The sequence below is a fragment of the Macaca fascicularis genome, chromosome 17 (genome assembly GCF_037993035.2).
Source record: "Macaca fascicularis isolate 582-1 chromosome 17, T2T-MFA8v1.1".
In the NCBI taxonomy this organism is placed as follows: domain Eukaryota; kingdom Metazoa; phylum Chordata; class Mammalia; order Primates; family Cercopithecidae; genus Macaca; species Macaca fascicularis.
Genome location: NC_088391.1, coordinates 12,509,441 through 12,527,326, shown reverse-complemented (window position 1 = coordinate 12,527,326; position 17,886 = coordinate 12,509,441). Strand labels below are relative to the sequence as shown.

Below are 17,886 nucleotides of genomic sequence, written 5' to 3'. Positions count from 1 at the left end.
CTCACGCCTGTAATCCCAGCACTTTGGTATTACATAAATGATTTATAAATGATATAGTTCAGATGTCATCGTTTTCCAGACAGGTTTGAGGGCCACTGTTGAAAGGGTGGTGACGGATGTCAGGGGTGTGATTCCCATGGGCATTTTGTGCTGCAAAAGAAAGAAGGAGAGGGAGAGTTAGGAAAAATCCCCGATTACGAAAAGCAGCAACATTTGGGGGTTGTTTGAAGAAGTGAGGAAAATTTTAGGGCTCAAAATTTTAGGGACAGGTGAAGCTGGTGGGTGTAATATGGACTTCCAAAAACGCCTTTACCAGCCACAGCAGCGGCCAGTGCTCGGAATAGGCAACCAACACGGAGCAAGGTTGCTGCCGAGCCCCCAGGGACGAACCGCTGGCGAAGGTGAAATGGCCTCGAACAGCCAGGGGAACTTGTCTATGTTCCAAGCTCCCTCAAGGGCTCCAGGGAGACTCCTTGGCCGGTCCTCATCCCCGTGCCTCCACCACCCAGAGAGGACACAAAGACACAGCGAGAGCGCCCTGCCCGAAGGATGAAGGAAGAAAAGAATGAAGTTGCAACTTCACGGCATTTTGCTCTCAGGATCCAGTGTAGACAATAGTCCAGCTTGTTCAAAGACAAAGCTTGAGGTACAGAGAGAGTAAAAGAGCCCATAGGAAACACATACAGCCATGCTTTGAGGGCTCCCTGCAGAGGCTTCCCGAGATCAGGACACTGCTGTGGATGTGGAGAATGTCTGGTATTGGCACACCGGCTCCCAGTGCCTGCCTTGGGGCATTCACTTTATCCTTCACCTTGGCACAAGGCACTCTGGCCACTTTCCTGCCACCAAAGTTTCATTGTCCCTTTAAGTAGCACCCAGCTTTCTCTAGTCCTCAAGGTTGCTGGCTTCATTTAGCCCACCATGCCCCACTCTTGCCACTCTTTTCCCTACACTACCCCCAATCCTGACCCATGCTTCATTTGTTTCTCAGCTCCTGTTTTAGTCAAGGAATGAAATTGAGATTCTTTTTTTTTTTTTTTTGAGACGGAGTTTTGCTCTTGTTGCCCAGGCTGGGGTGCAGTGGCACAATCTCAGCTCACTGCAACACACCTCCTGGGTTCAAGCAATTCTCCTGCCTCAGCCTCCTGAGTAGCTGGGATTAAAGGCATTCGCCACCGCACCTGGCTAATTTTTGTGTTTTTAGTAGAGATGAGGTTTCACCATGTTAGCCAGGCTGGTCTTGAACTCCTGACCTCATGATCCGCCCACCTCAGCCTCCCAAAGTGCTGGGATTACAGGCGTGAGTCACCGCGCCTGGCTGAGAATCTTGATTCAAAACAAATGAGCCAAAAATCCCATGTCTTTGTACACCTAAGTGGGTCTTCCCCCCAGCCCTTTTGCAGTGACGCTGTTATTCCAGTGATGCTGCACTTGCCTAAAGCAATGTCAGCTGTCCTCTGTGGATTCGCCTTCAAATGTGCATCAGCCACAAAAAAAACATGCATCTCTGCCGGGCGCAGTGGCTCACACCCTCAATCCCAGCACTCTGGGAGGCCAAGGTGAGTGGATCACCTGAGGTCAGGAGTTCGAGACCAGCCTGGCCAACGTGGCAAAACCCCGTCTCTACTAAAAATACAAAAATTAGCCAGTGTGGTGGCAGGTGCCTGTAATCCCAGCTACTTGGGAGGCTGAGGCAGGAGAATCTCTTAAACCTGGGAGGCGGAGGTTGCAGTGAGCTGAGACCACGCCATTGTACTCCAGCCTGGGCAACAAGAGTGAAACTCTGTCTCAAAAAAAAAAAAAAAAAGAGAACATCCATCTCATTTCGTTGTATCAGAAACACACACACCGTAGATGGATGCAAAAGGCACTGCCCTTGGAATCCAATAACCTGGCTTTTGTCTTAGATTCACTACCTGCTAACTTTGTCAGTCCAGACTCAAACTCACGAGGCCTCTGGCCCTTCATTTCTGGAGGGAAATAGTATTATCTGCTCCCATTTGTGGGATTTTGTGAGGATCAAATCAGTAATTATACAAGGAAGCACATGTAATGCCACAGAACATCATATTAGATTTTTTAAATATTTTAAAAATATTTTTCTCTCCTCCCAATTCACTTGCCAACTCTCTGCTCACTTCTGCTCTCTGGAGAAAACATTCATTCATTCATTCATTCATTCATTAAAGAAAGATGTATTACATCCCCACTATGTGCTTGGAACACAAAGATAAAACGCATTCACTCTGTCCTCAAGGAGCCCATAGAAGAAAGAAGTAGGCAGATAGGTTTGTGAATGGATGAATGAATAACGTAGTAAATCAATGAGTGAGGATTGAATGAGAGTCTTAAGAAACGTATCTACATGTGCTAGGAAGTGTCTAGTTGTACAAATGTGTGTACGAGGGCAGGAGAGTCAGTGAAAATTTTAAAAAGAAGAGAGATGATAGAATTGAATTGATTCTTTTTTGCCAGCTTTATTGAATTATGATTGAGAAACATTGTGTGTATTTACGGCGTACAATGTGATGTTCTGATATATGTATACATGGTAAGATGATGGCCACAGTCAAATCCATCATTTCTGGCTGAGTGTGGTGGCTCACACCTGTAATCCCAGCACTTTGGGAGCAGAGGCAGGTGGATCACTTGAGGTCGGGAGTTCCAGACCAGCCTGAGCAACATTGTGAAACCCTATCTCTACTAAAAACGCAAAAATTAGCTAGGCGTGGTGGCTGGCGCCTGTCATCTCAGCTACTCAGAAGACTGAGGCAGCAGAATCGCTTGAACCTGGGAGGCGGAAGTTGCAGTGAGCCGAGATCATGCCATCGTTGCACTCTAGCCTGGGTAACATGAGCAAAACTCTGTCTCAGAAAAAAAATAAAAAATAAATAAACTAAAATAAAATAAATCCATCACTTCACATAGTGTCCTTTTTGTGTGTGCCTGGTAACACAAGGTTACTCCCTGAGAGAATTTCAAGTGTACAATACACTGTTGTTAGCTATAGTCATTGTGCTGTGGTTCAGGTATCCAGAGCTGATTCCTCTTAGGACACAAAGTTTGTACCCTTTATCCCTACCCTACCTGGTAACCACCCAGCCCCGGCAACCACCATTCTAGTCTCTGTTACCATGAGTTCAATTTTTTTTTTTCTAAACTTCACATGTAAGTGAAATCCTGCAATATTTGTCTTCTGGGTCTGACTTATTTCACTTAACATAACATCCTCATGTTGTCACAAATGTCAGGGTAGCTTTTTGTTGGCTGAACAATATTTCATTTTATATACAATGTATGTGTATATATAAAATGAAATACATATATACACACACACATACACACACACATACTACATTTTCTTTATCCATTCATCCACTAATATTTATGTTGTTTCCAAATCTTGGCCTCTGTGAATAATGCTGAGATGAACACGAGGGTGCAGATATTTCTTCAAGATAGTAATTTCATTTCCTTTGGATATATACTCAGACTTGAGATTGTTGGATCACAGAGTAGTTCTTTTTTTTTTTTTTTTTTTTAATGGAGTCTTGCTCTTGTTGCCCAGGCTGGTGTGCAGTGGCATGATCTCAGCTCACTGCAACCTCCACCTCCCGGGTTCAAGCGATTCTCCTGCCTCAGCCTCCCGAGTAGCTGGGATTACAGGCACCCACTACCACACCCAGCTAATTTTTGTATTTTCAGTAGAGACGAGGTTTCACCATGTTGGCCAGGCTGGCCTCGAACTCGTGACCTTTTGATCCACCTGCCCCGGCCTCCCAAAGTGCTGGGATTACAGGCGTGAGCCACAGCGCCTGGCCAGGGTAGCTCTATTTTTAAGTTTCTGCAATATCTCCATGCTGTTTTTCATAATGGCTGCACCAATTTACGTTCCCACCAACAGTGTATAAGTGATCGTTTTCTTCCACGTCCTCACCAACACTTAACTTTTAACGTTTTTGTAATAGCCACCCTACAGGTATGAAGTGACATGTCGTTGTGGTTTTGATTTCTATTTCCCTGATGATTAATGACATCTTTACATATACCTCTTTGCTATTTATATGTCTTCTTTGGAAAAATGTCTACTTGGGTCCTTTGCACATTTTTTTATTGGGTGATCTGGCTTTTGTTACTGCTGAGTTGTATGAGTCTTCATGGATCTTAAGATATTAATTCCTTATTGGAAACATGGTTTGCAAATATTTTTCCCATTCTATAGGCTGCTTTTCATTTTGTTGATTGCTTCCTTTGCTGTGCTTTATATGCCCTTTGTGACTTCGTAGTTTAATGTAGTTCTCTCTGTTTAGTTTAATGTAGTTCTATCTGTTTAGTTTAATGTAGTTCTATCTGTTTAGTTTTGCTTTTGTTGCCTGCGCTTTTGGTGTCAAATCAAAAAAATTCATTACTGAGACTATTGTCAAGGAACTGTTCCCATATGTTTTCTTCCCGGAGTTTTACAGTTTCAGTTCTTACCTTCAAATCCTTATTCCATTTTGAGTTGATTTTTGGGTGTGGTATAAGATAAGGGCTTGCCTGGGCTCAGCGGCTCACACCTGTAATCCCAGCACTTTGGGAGGCCGAGGCAGGCGGATCACAAGGTCACGAGATCAAGACCATCCTGGCCAACATGGTGAAACCCCATTTCTACTAAAAATACAAAAATTAGCTGGGCGTGGTGGTACATGCCTGTAGCTCCAGCAACTCGGGAGGCTGAGGCAGGAGAAACGCTTGAACCCACCAGGCAGAGGTGCCACTGCACTCTAGCCTGGCGACAGAGAGAGACTGTCTCCAAAAAAAAAAAAAAAAAAAAAAAAAAAAAAGGTTTGATTTCATTCTTTTTGAATGTGGATATTCCATTTTCCCAGCACCAAAATTTATGGAAGAGATTATCCTCTCCTCATTGTGTATTCTTTGTGCCTTTATTGATAATTACTTTACTGCATATTTATGGGTTTGTTTCTGGGCTCTCTGTTCTACTGGTCTATATGTCTGAGGTTTTTTGGGGGGTGTAGCAGTAGCATATTGTCTTGATTACTATAGCTTCATAATATAATTTAAAATCTAGTTTTGTTCTTTTTGTCAAATTTGTTTTGGTTATTTGGGATTTTTTGTGGTTCTGTATCAATTTAAGAATTTTTTTTCTATTCCTATGAAAAATGTCATTGGAATTTTGATGGAAATTGCATTGAATCTGTAGATAGCTTTCAGTAGTATGGCCATTTTAACAATATTAATTATTTCAATCCATGAACATGATATCTTTCCATTTATTTGTATCTTCTTCAATTTCCTTCATCAATGTTTTATAGTTCTCAGTGTACAGATCTTTTGCCTCTTTCATTAAATTTACTCCTAATTATTTTACTCGTTTTAATGTTATCATGAATGGGATTGTTTTCTTAATTTCCTTGTTGGATACTTTCTTGTTAGTGTACAGAAACACCACTGATTTTTATATGTTGATTTTTGTATCCTGCAACTTTACTGAATTTGTTTACTAGTTTAACAGTTTTTTGATGGAGTCTTTTTATTACTGTCTATTACTAGTTGATCTCATCACTTGTTATTGGTCTGTTCAGATTTTTTATTTCTTCAGATTTCTGTATGTTATATGTACCTATGTGGGTACATATAGAAATATACCTGAAGAAATCTATCCATTTCTTCTAGGTTATCAAATTTGTTGGCATATAATTGCTCAGAGTAGTCTCTTATAATCTTCTGTATTTCTGTGGTGCCAGTTGTAATGTCGCCTTTTCCATTTCTGATTTTATTTATTTGAGTCTTCTCTTTCTTTCTTAGTCTAGCTAAAGTTTTGTCAATTTCATCTTTTCAAAAGCCCCACCCTTGGTTTCCTTGATCTTTTTTATTGTTTTTCTAGCCTCTATTTCATGTATTTGTATTCAGGTCTTTATTATTTCCTTCCTTCTGCTGACTTCGGGCTTCTTTTTCTCTTCTATTTCTAGTTTCTTGAAACGTAAAGTTAAATTGTTTGTTTGAGGTTTTTCTTTTTTTGTAACGTAGGCATTTGTCACTATAAACTTCCTTTGTAGAACTGTTTTGCTGTATTTCATATGTTTTGGTGTGTTGTATTTTCATTTTTATTTATTTCAAAAATTTTTTTTAATTTCCCTTTTGATTTCTTCTTTGACCCATTGGTTATTCAGAAGTGTTTTTACTTTCCATGTATTTGTGAATTTTCAAATTTTCTTCCTGTTGTTGATTTTTAGTTTTATAGCATTGTGGTCAGAAAAGATATTTGATAAAACATATGATCTATACTAGGAAAATTCCATGCGAGCTTGAGAAGAATGGGTATTCTGCTGTTTTTGAATGGCATGTTCTACATGTATCTGTTAAGTACATTTGTTCTAAAGCAAGCTTGTCCAACCCACAGCCTGCAGGCCACATGTAGCCCAGGACGGCTCTGAATGTGGCCCAACAGAAATTCACAAACTTTCTTAAAACATTATGAGATTTTTTTGTGTGATTTTTTTTTTTAACTCATCAGTTATCATTAGTGTTAGTGTATTTTATGTGTGGCCCAACACAATTCTTCTTTTTCCAATGTGGCCCAGGAAAGCCAAAAGATTGGACACCCCTGGTCTAAAGCGTAGTTCAAGTCCAATGTGTCCTTATTAGTATTCTGCCTAGATGATCTATCCACTGTTGAAAGTGGTGTATTAAAGTCATCTACCATTATTTCATTGCTCTCCATTTCTCCCTGCAGATCTCTTAATATTCACTTTATATATTTAGGTGCTCCAGTGTTGGGTGTATATATGTTTATAATTATTATGTCTTCTTTATAAATTGACCTTTTGTCATTACATATTGACATTTTTGTCTCCTCTTACAGTTATTGACTAAAAGTCTGTTTTGTCTGATATAACTACCTCTTCCCTCTCTTGCTTTCCAGTTGCAGAGAAGATCTTTTTCAGCCTATTTCTATCCTTAAAGCTAAGATGAAACTCTTGTAGACAGCATATTGTTGGATCCTATTTTTTAAATCCTATGTCTACTGATTAGAGAATTTAATCCTTTCACATTTAAAGTAATTATTGATAGGCAAGAACTAACTATTGCCTTTTATTGTGCCAGGAGATCCCTTTGGCCAGGACCTTCCCTATAATCTTCACTAATGTTCGCCTCAGCTGACAGAACTGCACAGAGGCGGGGGTCCTCAGTGGCCAAGGCTGCAAGGGTCTACAAAGACAGCAAGGGCTTATGGGGTGGTGAAGGATGCTGGAGTCTTCCTGATCTCTTCTTCTCCCACAGGTGAAGTTGTAACAGATCCCTCTTGAAGCCAGATCCAGCTCTCAGGCGTGTTCATGGTGGCAGTGGCACTACTGTCTGGTGTGCAGCAACCGCGAGGTAGCCACAGAGCAGGCGTTGGGAATTCAGGTACTTGTGGAAGACCCATGACCCCTGGGTTTGAGACAGCAGCAGCCCTGGTGCCTGGGATGCAGGCACCGCCCTCCCTCTCCACTGCAGTGCTGGCGATGGTGTGCCAGGAGTGGGTGTTAGTACAGCAGCTGGGGAGCCAGGGTCCGGGGCATGGGCTACAGGAGCTCCAGGGTCTGGAATGCAGTCTATAGCCCACTATGACAGCAGTTCTGTTGTCTGAAGCACAGGAACACATAAAGCGCCCAAAACTCTGGGTGGGACCCAGGGCATGCATCGGGTTTGGTGGGGGAGCAGCCCCAGTTCAGGAGGGTGCAACACCAGTTTCTTTGGGGGGATGGTCCAACACCAGTTTCTTTTCCTCTTTTGGAGTAGGGGGTGGTCCACTGTACCAACGGCTGTTGGGCTACTTCAGTGGCAAAAGCTGTCGGTGTCCTCTTCAAAGCAGGCTGCTGGGATCTATGCAACAAGCACTTTCCCTCTGCTGGGAAAACTTTAGGGTATTCACAGCTGCTGCAGGGGCTGTTGAGGTTCGCAGTGGCGAAAGCTGTCAGTGTCCTCCACAGAGCACAAAGCATGAGACCACAGTGGCACCCACGGGGGAGCTGATACCCATAGCCCCTGCCCTTCTTCTTTGTCCCTCGTAATCTCCAGCTGTCTCCAGCATATTGATCTCCCCAGCAATCTTTTCTGTGTGGTTATTCTCCATTTTTTGCTCCACTATGTTGCTGCAGGTTTTTAATTGGACTCTTGAGCCCTGCTGGTGCTATTTTTGTTCAAGGATAGCTCTCTAATTCTTGTTGGAGGACAAAGGCTAGTATTGCCTACTCCACCATCTTCCTGATATCACCTCCTATTTAATTTTTCAACTAATATTTGTTGAACACTGACCACATGTCAAGACTTCCCAAGGCACTGAAGACATGAAAGCAAGACAGGCAAGATGCCTGGCCTCACTGAGTTTACTTCTTGGGGAGGGAAACAGAAAACAAATATGTAAACAAATAGCTCAGAGAACTTCTGATTGTAACAAGAGATAAGATGTAAATAAAAGGAAAATATGGTAGAGAGTGACTGCAACTGGGGGTGTGGGCCCACATTAAATAGGGTGGTCAACAATGACTTCTGAGAAACGCAAATCAAAACCACAAAGAGACACCATCTCATACCAGTCAGAATGGCTATTACTAAAAAGTCAAAAAACAACAGCTGCTGGTAAGGCTGTGGAGAAAAGAGAATGCTAATACACTGTTGCTGGGAACATGAATTACTTCAGCCAATGTGTAAAGCAGTGTAGAGATTTCTCAAGGAACTTAGACCAAGCCCATGACTGGGTATATATCCAAAAATAAATAAATTGTTCTACCAAAAAGACACATGCGCTTGTTATGTTCATTGCTGCACTATTCACAATAGCGAAGACACGGAATCAACCTGGGTGCCCATCAGCGGTGGACTGGATGACGAAAATGAAGTACATATACACCAGGGAATACTATGCAGCCATCAAAAGAATGAATTCATGTCCTTTGCAGCAACATGGATGCAGCTGGAGGCCATTATCAATGCAGGAGCAAAAAAACAAATACCACATATTCTCACTTATGAGTAGGAGCTAAGTATTGGGTACTCACAGACAGAAAGATGGCAACAATTGACACTGGGGACTAATACAGGGGGAGGGAGAAGAAGGACAGTGGTTGTAAAACTAATTATTGGGGACTATGCTCACTACTTGGGGGATAGAGTCAATTATGAACCCCAAACATCAGCATCATGCAATATACACAGGTAACAAACCTGCACATGTATGCCCTGAACCTAAAATAAAAGTTGACTTAAAAAAAAAAAAAAGTATCACCTCTGAAAAGGTGCTACTTTCATGTGAGCTAGATATTTGAATTTTGGTGAGGGAATGGGATTGGTTTTTTTGGTTTGTTTGTTTGTTTTTCTGAGAGTCTTGCTCTGTCACCCTGGCTGGTGTGCAGTGGCTCACTGCTGCCTCGACCTCCCAGGCTCAAGTGATCCTCCTATCTCAGCCTCCCAAGAAGCTAGGACCACAGGTGCACGCCACCATACCCAGATAATTTTGTAGTGAGGGGGGTGCTCCTTATGTTGTCCAGGCTGGTCTCAAACTCCTGGTCTCAAGCAATCCTCTTGCCTTGGCCTCCCAACACACAGGGACACTGGGATTCCAGTGTGAGCCACTGCACCCAGCTGAGCTGATATCTGAAGGGTGAGAGGCAGGCAAATGAAGAGCTGAAGCTCTAGGGAAAGAGAGTTCCGAGCAAAGGGAATCACAAGTGCAATGGCCCCGAGGCAGAGCAAGCCTGGGGTGTTCTAGGAAAGAGAGAGACTATAACTGGAGCTGGGGGCCAGGGAAAGGAGGTATCAAGTGAGGTCTGAGAGTAGAAAGTGCCAGGTTGCGCAGGGCCGTTAGGCCATGGCAAAGAGTGTGAATTTATTCCAAGTGCAGTGGGACGCCACTGAGGAAATCAGGGTGGGGGTGACAGTGACAGAATCAGATCTGCATTTTAAAAATATTAAATCTTTTCAATCTTCCCCATTTCTGTGGATTTATTAGTAAAGCCAGGAAACACATTAAAAGGCTATGGCTGTGCTTGCCTTGGCAGTACACGAACTAAAACTGGAACAGTACGGAGATTAGTATGGCCACCTGTGTCAAGAGCCTGCAGCTAAACCTGTTTTTTCTGATTCCAGAGCCAATGCCCTTTCCACCTGTTCTGGAAGATGGAGCTCCTTGCAGGTCATTCCAAAGTAAAAATATTACCGCCCATTTATAAGTATGCCAGAGAACCATTCTTCAGAGAGGGCCATTTTCAAAGTGCTGGCCAAAAAATGTTACTCTTATTCAAAATCAAAAGAATAAAAACTGCTACACCGGCAGGAACAGGTTCTTTTTGCCTCTACCTTTCAACATGATCAATGCAATATGCTCAAAAGTCCGCAAGTCTCGCAGGTACTTTCTGGTGAGTTCGAAGACGGTTGACTGTGCTGCACAGAGCGATGTTGCTTGGCGTTTACAGTGCTGGCTCCTCTATGCAAACAAATCGACACTGCAGTTGAGTTGAAGTGTCCGTGACATGGTTGTCTGCATGGTGTTGGGCTGTCTAGGCTGACTCTGATCCTCTGGGTGTAAGAACACGAGTCGTACATGGGACCAGAAGATCAAGATAGGTAAGTCCTGCCAACTCACGAGAGGCCATCAGTCCACAAGAAAGGGCAGAGGGCAGGGTAGGAGTTCAGGAGAAAGGCGATCTTTAAAGCGTCCTTTGTTCCTGGACCAGCCCAAACTATTTTGGGTATTTCTTTTTCTGTTCTTTTCTTTTTTTTTTTTTCAGTAGATGATACAGCTTTGCAATGCAATCTTCGCTGCTACAAAAGCATACTTGTGTGTTGTTGAGCCTGAGTGATGTACTATATGGAAAAACCACCAGTACAAAGAGGATGTTAATTCATGTACACCCTATGAAGCAATTTCCTGCTTTTATAAGTTTAATGTTCTTACAACTGGGTCCAGCTTTTGCTGTAATTCCTTTCTCAGAAGGGGAATTATAATGTGCTGTCTAGCAGCCTATTTTCTCCCGTAGCCGTTATAAGCTGACTTAACTACATTAAGATCCTGTTAAGAATGTATCTAGTAACATAAAAGAAAATCAAAACCAATAGCAGAAAATGTCTGCTCTGGATACTGAAAGTTACCATTAAATACATTGCCACCTCCTTCAGCAAACGTAGACACACACACACACACACACACACATACACACATACGCGCGCACACATACACACACACACGTGCACACACACACGCTGCAGGGGACTGTTGCTTCCATTTCATCAGTAAACTGAATAATAAATTCAGTATTTCCAATCAATTGCAAAGTGAATTGTAATGAAACTGGCTATCTGTTCCCCCAAAGGTTGATGAGTACTCACTTAGAAAAGGCCACTTAGTTCGTCCTCTGCCACTAGAGAGAGTTACTCCATTTCTAAGGATCTCAGTTTCCATCATGAACCTGTACTCATTCAGTCAGCCTTTGCTGAAGACCTACTACGTGACTCTTAGGCCCTGTGGGGTCCTCGTCCCACCTGTGCACAGTAGACATACCACAATGAGTGAGCACCGCGAGGTACAGGAGCTGCAGAGATGCCCACTGGGGTGCCCCCAGGAATGACAGACATTGCGTTTCCCTACAAGAGAAGATCCAATTTGGAAGTTTTTGTTTTTGTTGAATTAAAGAAAAAAGATGCTGAATAGAAAGCACCCTTCCTGTGGCTAAAGCAGGGATGCAATGGAGAGGCAGCTGAATGCAGGTCAGAGACTAGAAACGAACCACAGGTCCCAGGAACGGGTGTTGTTTTGTTTGTAAAGCCATTCCCAGGTTATGTGACACTAGCAACAGCCCTGGGCAGTTGATTCAGTGAACACAGATTGAGAGTAAGTGGAGGCCAAGACTTTAATACACATGACAACAAAGGCTCAAAAGGAGGAAGCAACTTGCTGGGTGAGATCAGTACAGAACAGGACTGCTCCCAAGTCAGGGAGCTGGCAGAGGAGCAGGCTGGACAGGATCCAACCAGAAACCATGCCCAGCCACACTGACGAAGGCGCCCTCCAGCTCCCTCATGAGAGAGACGGAAGGTGACATGCGAGCCCCGCTGTGTCTTATTTATGGTTTGCTGTGTCTAATTATGGTTGAGAGAGTACCTGTGTGTGTGTAACATAAACTGCAAAGAGATCTTATTTCCTAGTTTGGGTTCTGTCATATTGAAGTAATTTTTCTGTGATTTTATAGAGTTCTGAGGTTAAAAGCCATCCAAGTACTGCAATAAAGAACTGCCTGACCTGGGGGACCTGCAGGGGACCCTGGTGATGGCCAGCCATGTTTTTGTTTGTTTGTTTGTTTTTTTGAGACAGAGTCTCGCTCTGTCTCCAGGTTGGAGTGCAGTGGCACGATCTTGGCTCACTGCAACCTCCACCTTCCAGGTTCAAGCAATCATCCTGCCTCAGCCTCCTGAGAAGCTGGGACTACAGGTGCACGCCACCACACCCAGCTAAGTTTTTGTATTTTTAGTAGAGATGGGGTTTTACCATGTTGGCCAGGATGGTCTTGATCTCTCGACCTCATGATCTGACGGCCCTAGCCTCCCAAAGTGCTGGGATTACAGGCGTAACCCACCACGCCTGTTCTAGCCCTGCTTTTCTAAGATAACCCACACAGCTATATGTGTCAAAAGGGGTGGTTCCCATTGGTCTGAACCATAGTAGGTCACCATGGTACTAGATAGGATGCCAAAAGCACAAATGATAGGTAAATTTCATTAAAACTAACAACTTTTGTGCTTCAAAGGACAACATGAAGAAATTGAAAACACAATGTACAAAACAGTAGAAAATATCTGAAGATGCTATATCTAATAAGGGACTTCTAACTAGAATATAGAAAGAACTGTTACAACTCAACAAAATAACCTAATTTTAGAATAGGCAGAGGACCTGAATAGATATTTCTTGAAAGACAGATAAATGAGCCAATGAAAAGATGCTCAACATCGTTAGTCATCAGGGAAATGCAAATCAAAGCCACACCGAGACATCACTTCATGTCCACTGAAATAGCTATAATCAAAAAGACAGACAATAACAAATGTTGGTAAGGATGTGGAAAAATTGAAACCCTCTTACATTGATAGTGGAAATGGAAAATGGTGCAGCCAGCATTTTGGGAGGCCGAGGTGGGTGGATCACGAGGTCAAGAGACCGAGACTATCCTGGCCAACATGGTGAAACCCTGTCTCTACTAAAAAATACAAAAAATTAGCCGGGCGTGGTGGCGGGTGCCTGTAGTCCCAGCTACTCGGGAGGCTGAGGCAGGAGAATGGCATGAACCCGGAGCCGGAGGTTGCAGTGAGCCGAGATTGCGCCAGTGCACTCCAGCCTGGGCAACAGAGCTAGACTCTGTCTAAATAGATAAATAAATAAATAGTTTGGCAATTCCTCAAAAAGTTAAACATAAAGTTTCCATGTGACACAACATTTCTACTCTTAGGTATACACCCAAGATAACTGAAGACACTTGTCCACACAAAGCTTGTAAATGAATGTTTAGAGCAGCCTTTTTCATAACAGCAACAATGTAGACAAACCACATGCTCGTTAATTGATGATGGATAAACAAACCGTGGTTCTGATAGACTGAATAGTGGCCTCCAGTGGCCCTAATCCCTGTGGTTCTTATCTTATATGGCAAAAGCACTCTGCAAATGTGATCACGTTAAGAATTTTTTTTCAGGCAAGGTCTTATTCTGCCACCCAAGGCTGGAGTGTAGTGGCACCATCTTGGCTCACTGCAGCCTCAACCTCTTGGGCTCAAGCAATCCTTCCACCTTGGCCTCCCAAGTTGCTGGGACTACAGTTGCATGCCACCACACCTGGCTATTTTTTTTTTTTTCCCTTGTAGAGATGTTTCCCAGTCTGGTCTTGAATTCCTGGGCTCAAGCGACCCCCCTGCCACAGCCTCCCAAAGTTCTGGGATTACAGGCATGAGCCACCATGCCTGGCTACCTTAAGGACCTTAAAATAGGGAGCAGATTCTGAATTATCCAGGTGGACCCAATGTAATCCAAAGGGTCCCCATATGACGGAGGTAGAGGAGGATTTGACTACAGAACAGAAGGCAATGTGACAACTGAAGCAAAATGCTACATGCTGGCTTGGAGGACAGAGGAAGGAGCCGTAAGCCAAGGAATGCCAGCAGTCACCAGGAGCTGAAAAAGGTGAAGAAATGGACTCTCCCCGAGTCTGTAGATGAAGTATGGCCGTACTGACCCTTGATCTCAGCCAAGAGAAATTGATTTCAGACTTCTACCTCCAGAACTGTAAAACAATAAATGTGTGTTGTTTTAAGCAACCGATTTTGTGGTAATTTGTCATAGCAGCCATGGGAAACTAATTCAGTGGCACATCCATACAATGGAAGTATTGATAAAGGCTATACAATACAGATGAATCTTAAAAGTATTGTGCTAAGTGAGAGAAGACAGGCACAAAAAGACATGTATTTTATGATTCTGTTTATGTGCTATATTCGGAATAGGCAAATACATAGAGACAGAAAGTAAATTAGTACTTGCCACGGGCTGAGGGAAGGGAAAAGTGAGTAGAGGTTTCTTCTAGAGGTGATAAAAATGTTTTGAAATAAAACTGTGGTGATTAATGCAGCATTTGGTGAATATACTAAAATCCACTGAACTGTACATTTTTAAAAAGCTGAACTTCATGGTATTAAACGGCTATTAAAAAATCAAAAGCTCAAGCTCAGCATAACAAAAATTACCTAGGACTTATTGGACTAAATGAACTGTTTGCATTATGATTAATATTTTATTTGAATCTACATTAGAAAAAGTTATTTTTAATCTATCCTTCACCCTTAGTTTAACAGATTATACCTACTCACACACTAGAATAAAGCAGTCTTTACCTGGTATTTTGTCCCAAAGGAACTGTCAAAATTCAAAAGAAAAAAATCCCATGAGCGATCTTCTCCCATGAGATATAAATTATAAGCTAATATGTCATCAAGACAATTTTAAAATAACAATTTTGTAGAGTAGTACATGCAAATTGGCCTCGTCAACAAAACAATAACAAAGATTAAATAATGTGGATAGTGGACTTTATAATTTCTTTATTTTTCACAATGAAATTTTCTATTTCCTAAATTTTTTAAAATAACTAAAGAAATTGATATAGCTTATTCACCACTGGAGGGAATACTTATGATCATTTCCCTTTCTTACCAGAATATAATTGGGTATTGCCTATGCCAACAGTTCCTTTTAATTAGATATGATAAGCTCACTATTAAAGAACAAAGACTATATTTTACATGTGGGAAAGACATCTACAAAGTCTTCCTAGGAAATTCATCTACTAGATGACTTGTGACATTAGGCCTCACAGACAGTAAATTCACTTCCTAGCAGGCCAGAAATATTAACAAATATGAGTATCTCAGAGAAAATAGTGCTAATAACAATGATAAAAATTCTTCTCACACATATAAGAAATTTACCCCTCTAGGGACTGTGCGAAGCCTCCAGAAAAAAAGTTCATTCTAAAGCTTCAATATCATATGGCTCTAGCTTTGTTAGCCATACCCCAAAAAAGGTATTTATGTGTTATTTAACACCTCTTATTATGCCTATATGAATAAACTTGTGAAATAAAACAAGACAGCAATTAAATAGGAGCCACGATAAAAAAAAATTAAAAAATAAAAAATAAATAGGAGTCACGATAGTTTTATTCCTCTTACCAGTAACTGGTGAGGGCATGGGCATACAACTCTGGTCATTGAAATACTAATAAAAATCTGGTGGTTGGGGAGGGCAATACAAAAAGGGTATTTTTTTTTTAACAGCAAGAAACACACACACACAGGAAAATCCCCTTCCTTCTGCTGACATGATCACAATGACATGTGATGACTGAGCTGCTGCAGCCATTTTGCAACGATGAGGACAAGCGAGGATGCTGAGAGGTTTGAACTTGGATTATTACTTTACCTACCCCAGGTTCTCAATGATGTGTTTAGCTCATGAGTCAGTCAACACTGGAGTCAGACTTCTTGTTACATGTGGTACATCTTCTTTTCGTTTAAGCCAATTGAGTTGGGAGTTTTCTTTTTCTTGCAACCAAACCAGACTTTCTATTAAAGACCCCAGTAACTATTCTATTACCCTCAAGATTCTGGTGCTCAGAGCATGCAAACCAGGTAAACAGTACCAATAATATAAAGTGTCCTGGACATTTATACATGCTCTTGGAGATTTTACAAAAGATAGATATGGATATAGATATAGACTTAAAAGGAGAGCATGCTTCAGGGTACATATATGGTGTTACAATACTGTGGCCCAAAAGACAGCCCCTGGATCCAGGTAGAAAAGATTCCCAGCATCTCCAGGGAACAGGGAAGAGGAAAGGTGAACTAACAAATGATCCCAAGGGTCATGGTTAGAGGAAAAGTTCTGATGAGAGAAGTCATGCTCTGGAGAGGCATGTTCAGAAACATATAGCACTTCAACCTGTGCCGGGGTCATGGGTGACATGAAGCTGCACTTCTGTAATGCATGACAGCATTTGGTACAGCCCAAAGCCTGAGGTTCCTACATAGTATAACTATTGCACTCCTCAAAATAGTTGACTGCATGCTGAGTGCCCAATGAATGGTAAGACGCTGAAATGCAGACGTGCTCAGCAGCAGTTGGAGACATTGACCTATGTCGTTTTTCATCCACAGGGTTGAAGAGCAGAGAGTGATTCAGAGGGACACAAGTGGGCGTCTAATGAAGAGAGATGCCGTAGGGCTGCCTCTCAGCACAAGAACAATCTTCTTTTATATGACATGGTCATCTCATCTACCACTAGGAACCCTAGCAATTCTTCTGTATTTGTATGTAATGAATCCCTTCTCAGTTTTGTTTCAGGGAAATATATTTTTTCTTGCTGGGAAGATACATTACAGACTACCAGGTCTCAGCCATTTCACACATAAGGAAACTGAGGCCAAGAAAGGTTTAGTGAATTTTTCAGGATCTCAAGCCAGTGCTAGAACCTACATCTTTTCACTCTTTGTTGTTGTTGTTGTTGTTGTTGTTGTTGTTGTTGTTGTTGAGACGGAGTCTCGCTCTGTTGCCCAGGCTGGAGTGCAGTGGCGCGATCTCAGCTCACTGCAAGCTCCACCTCCCGGGTTCACGCCATTCTCCTGCCTCAGCCTCCCGAGTAGCTGGGACCACAGGCACCCGCCACCACGCCCGGCTAGTTTTTTGTATTTTTAGTCGAGACGGGGTTTCACGGTGTTAGCCAGGATGGCATCTTTTCGCTCTTAATCCATGGCTCTTTTCACTCCCTTAGGCTTGCCACTGAAATATAATCTTGTTCCCAATAAACATACTTTTACTTGTTTTGCCAACAATTCATCTTCTTGATATTTTGAATTTGAATTCTAATTTTATATTCAAATATGCTAACAAGTCTACTTCTAAACCACTGGGAATTGGTTTGGTTCCAGATCTTCTTTCTTTTTTCTTTCTCCTTCCTTCCTTCCTTTTCTTCTTTTTCTTTCTTTCTTCTTTCTTTCTTTCTTTCTTTTTTTTTTGTTCAGCAATAGAGCAAAGAATAAAAACCTGATAAGTAAACACAAGGCAGCTAAACCTAACAAAAGCTCTAACTAGAAAGAAATGTGTATTCTCTTTGCTATCCTTTCATGTTGAGGTCTTTAAAACTGATCTTGAAGGTTCAAAACCAGTTTTACCATCAAAAATATTCACAGCAATTATTCCTATTAACAGCAGGGTTGTTCTTACCACACATGTACTATTTGTAATCAGAACATTAATTCTCCAGATCCACAGAGATTAGATAGCAATCAATGTTTATATCATGTT

At 42.0% G+C, this 17,886-nt stretch overlaps 1 long non-coding RNA gene across 1 annotated transcript in view; it reads left to right on the top strand.

The window, feature by feature from the left end:
• Positions 1 to 14,342, top strand: part of LOC135967987 (uncharacterized) — a 101,519-nt gene extending 87,177 nt beyond the window's left edge. The window contains exon 5 of the long non-coding RNA XR_010582400.1: positions 13,893 to 14,342. This is a non-coding gene — a long non-coding RNA (uncharacterized lncRNA). The remainder of the gene's footprint in view (positions 1 to 13,892) is intronic.
• The last annotated feature ends 3,544 nt before the right edge of the window (positions 14,343 to 17,886 follow it).